The sequence below is a fragment of the Eptatretus burgeri genome, chromosome 7, assembly GCF_056783735.1.
Source record: "Eptatretus burgeri isolate ZD-2024b chromosome 7, Ebu_testis_v1, whole genome shotgun sequence".
In the NCBI taxonomy this organism is placed as follows: Eukaryota; Metazoa; Chordata; class Myxini; order Myxiniformes; family Myxinidae; genus Eptatretus; species Eptatretus burgeri.
Genome location: NC_140967.1, coordinates 43,161,034 through 43,165,687, shown reverse-complemented (window position 1 = coordinate 43,165,687; position 4,654 = coordinate 43,161,034).

Genomic DNA, 4,654 nt, shown 5'->3' with positions numbered 1-4,654 from the left:
TAATGTTTTGCCTGTTTCTAACATTTTCCATAGTCTTTCCAAATACAGCATTATTCATTAATTTATAAAAGTCCCCTTCAAATTTTACTTTTGTATTTGCTCTCATATCTGTATTAAATTGAATATACTTTTTCACCCAAGGACTTTGTTTAAATTTTAAAACTCTATGAATTTTAGCTACTCTCAATCCTTCTCTCAAAAACTGTTTTAAGCTTCTCTGATGTAAAACATATCCCTCTTTATCATAGAATGTTGTTAATAACTTTTCTGTTGATTTGCCTTTAGTATTAAAACTTTTATGATAATCACTTAACCATTCTTTCTTTGGAGTTTCTTTCTCACATGCAAAAGGAAGATCTTTATGCTTATTATGAAGATCACTCGGGTACCTCAAATCAACTTCAAAATAATAACCTTCTTCTTCGTCATTCAATTCCTCTTGAGAAGAAATAACAATATTCATCAAAGCCTTTTCATAATCCTTTTCTTCCACCCACTCTAATTTACCATAAGGCAGAGATTGAGACATTGCCCATCCATACAAATTATTAGCATCAAAATACATCAAATAATTACTATCTTTTTCACTATCATAATTTGGAAGATATTTATTATTTGCTTTAGCATATCTTTTTGAACATACTTGTGATATTCCACCTCTCTTGGACTTCTCAATCATCAAAAGCATATCCACATCACTGATTAAATCTATATCTTGTTTTGTCATTTTCAACATTGCACTCCAAGCTAAACCAGGAGCTGTGAAATAGTGGGCAGGATCTAATCCATAACAATTTTTATTATGACAGAGTGATCTAAAAGCTTCAAACACATCAGCGAACAATAAAACATCTGTTTTTAGATATAAATCGTGATATTCTCCAAGGTTCTTTATCTTAAATATTTTCCATATTTCTTGTGCGTGTTTATATTCCTTATCACTTATCTCTTCTTCATAAAGGTTATTATAGAAACTTTCTTTTGAAGGAAGTTGTGTTTCTTTAAATCTCATAAATGAATCCATATAATCATAAGGATAAATTCCCTTACTTGTAAGAATTTTCTCTTTACTTTGAATTTCATTCCTTGTTTGAATTTCCTCTCTCGTAAGAATTCCTTCTTTAATCAGAATTTCATCTTTAATCTGAATTTCCTCTTTAGTTCGAATTTTCTTTATAATTAGAATTTCATCTTCAGTTAGAATTTCTTCATTAATTAGAGTTTCCTCTTTACTTTGAATTCTCTCTTTAATCTGAATTTCCTCTTGAGTGAGAATTTCCTCTTTTGGAAAGAATGAATTAAGATTTGGAAAAGAGTCCGTGGAGCTTAGATTTGATGCGAGGTAGGCTAGTGGTGTTCCCATAAACTTGTAAGAATCTAAAAACCTAATACGAGTTAAAGGTTTTGTGAATATCATTTTTGAAAATGAAATATACTTTTGACTTGTGTTTGTTATAGCATAAATATTCCCTGGTGTTTTTGAAAGTTCATTTATAAATAGATGTGTATCATAGTTGGCGCTGTTGTGAAGAAAGACTGGAATAAAAGAAGGTAATTTATAATTAAGATTACAACAGGAATGAGCGGGACCTCTATATTTACCAGTAAGATGACAATGGTCTCTAACTTTAGACTCCTTAATTTCCCCCTCACAAATATGACAGATATTGTTCATTCTAAATTCTAATTTTTCTTCTTTGGTTAATTTCATCGGTTCATTTGTTTCTTTCATTAATTTAGTGAGTCTTATACAATCCTTTTCTAATCGTTTTACAAACTCTTGTGAAGCATTTTTTCCACGATAATGTTCAAGTTTGTTATACTTTTCTCCAACAGATGATTTGATATAATAACAGAAACCACAAGGAATATGTTTTTGATATTTATTTGTATATGGTTCTTTTGGATTAGGAGAAGCAGTATTTATCTTTTTAAGGATACATTCAAAATCAGCGTATATCACAAATGGGTGCATGATAGATTTATTATAATCTTCAAAATAAATCTTTTCACCAGGTTTAGGCATTGTAATTACAGCTGATTTATGATTACTACAATATTTTGAATGTTGTTCTAATCGTTCTTTTGTATGAAATGAATTAAGACATCGCTTACAAGGATATATTTTGTTTGCTGTTCTGAATACCTGAGAAGAGATTAATCTTGATAAATTATTGATGTATGTGTGATGTGAATTCTTTCCAACACTAAAATATAAAAGGTCAATGTGTGTTTCTTCATTTTTATAGTTGTTTGAAATTTTTAATATTTGAACTTTGTTTGTATCCGTTAATCCATATACATTAATAGAAAGATTATTCTTTTTCTCAAATTTAGGAATATCTGTTAATGGCATTGGGAATTTAAAATCTTTAATGTCCAAGGTATTCTCATATTTCATATATTGTTTTACTCTTTCTGAATTACATTTTGGTGGATGTAAGTGAGCAAGAACAGACCAGAGAAAACATTTATTATCATTGTTCTTAATATTAACAACTGCCTTCTTTAGTTTTATTTCTTTTGGTAATTCAATATAAGAAGAAGCTTTAAGAGGGTTTGATTTTTAGAATGTGTATATCTAAAAGATGATTTTTTTAAATATTGAATCCACTTCCTACCACTGTATTATCAACATCCTCCTCTTGTCTTGATAGTTCTTCATAAACCCCACTCTTCAAAAAAATCTTGAAATGATGTTATAAAATGAAGATCTGTTCTCATATAAGGAGTTTGTTCTTCATCTTGTCTTTTCATATTCATTTTCACTCCCATATAAAACTTTAAAGTTTTCATTTCTTTTAATGTCTTTTTAATAAATTTTTCAACATCGGGTTTCACTATTTCAATTGATTCAGCTATTGATGATGGACCGGGTTCTCCAAATTGAAAAATCCTTATTTTTATATGCCCTTTAAATGCCTCATCAGTGTTTTCAATATAATAGTCTCCCTTTACTTTAAACTCATTTTTCTTGTGTTTTTGTGATTGAAGATGTTTATTATAACTACTCTTCAAAACATCCTTTGAACAGATATCACAATGTTTTCTTTCCAACTCAAGAGGAGATATTTGATGAAATAGATTAAATGTGTGTTTGTTGGTTCGGAGGTGTTTTCTATAATGTTTATATTCGTGATTACAAACATCGCAGTACGTTGTATTCACCATATTTATAGAATAAAACTTTGCTTAAACTAAAATTTTCTTGATGAAAATTTAGTTTAATTTATAGGTGAATCTGTGCTTAAAAACATTTTATCCTCCAACTTTTTCACTTAATAAATACAATGTTTCAAGACACAAAAGACAAGTTTCAATCAATCTCTTCATCTGTTAAAGATACTGAGAAATATGTCAAGGATGTAAAATTGAACAAAGATAAATATAACAACTATTGGATAAAAACTATTATGGTAAATAATATGAGTTCTTCAATTTCCTTCAGTGGAAGGGCTTTTAGTATACCTGGTAGAACATCAATTAAAGTATCTCTAACAAAAGTTTCTCCTCTCCTTCTAGTAATATATTCAAAACTAGAAAAAGCAATGAAACAAGAAAAAGTATCAAAGAACAAAAACCTTATGGATGAAGCTTTAGAAAGAAAAGATAAGACCATCTGTAATATGCAAGGAGAAATTTGTATTTTTTTCAACAACCCTAAAGATGTAAATCCTGATGAAATAAAGGATGTTAATATATCAGGTGAAATGACATTTCGTTCAATAGTAGTTAACGATAATTTTAAAATTACCTTTAATATAAAAAATGTTGTCGTTGAATCTGATAATGAAAAAAAGTATATCGATATCGATGGTAATATACAACTGTAAGTATAGATGAATTTCAGTTTAAGTAAAGTTTTACTTTATAAATATGCTAGACTTTCCTGATTCTCCATATGACAAATTTGAGTATTGTCCTGTGTGTGAAAGACGGGGATTAAACACAGAGTCAAAAGCCTATAAACAATGTATATTCTGTGATTATCTTCTAATTAATGATAATAAAAAATATAAAAAGGAAAATAATTCTTTTAGATTTACACCAAAAATGAATTACTTTACAAGATTGATTAGAGAAATGAATGTAAAGTATGAGGATGATAACACACCTTTCCTTACAAGGGAAGAAACTGAACGTATAAGAGAAATGTTCAAAGGATTGTTGTTGTATATTATTCATGGATGTAATTTTCAGGGAAATATCAACACAAGATATTGTATAAATAAAATAATGGATTATCTTGAAATTAAACCTGAACTGAGGATAAAATATAGAGTTTCTAAAAAAGCCAATAATAAATTAAATAACCTGTTTTTCAAATATATAAATGAATGATTTTTTACCTATTTGGGAAAATAAGATAAAATTTAACAACCATAAAAAATCTCCCAAATTCATTAAGATGTCTCATAGTTGGTTCAAGTGGATGTGGAAAAACCTGCTTACTTTTAAAAATGCTCCTCACTCCCAACTTTTTAGATTATGATAATTTAATAATTTTCACAAAGTCGAGTTTTCAACCAGAGTATCAACTACTCTCACAAGGTTTTAATGCTGGTCTTCAAAAAGAAGATATAATAGGTTTATTTAAACGTCAAAAAAACCTAAATGATTATAACATTGAAGATATAATTCAACTATTTTGTGA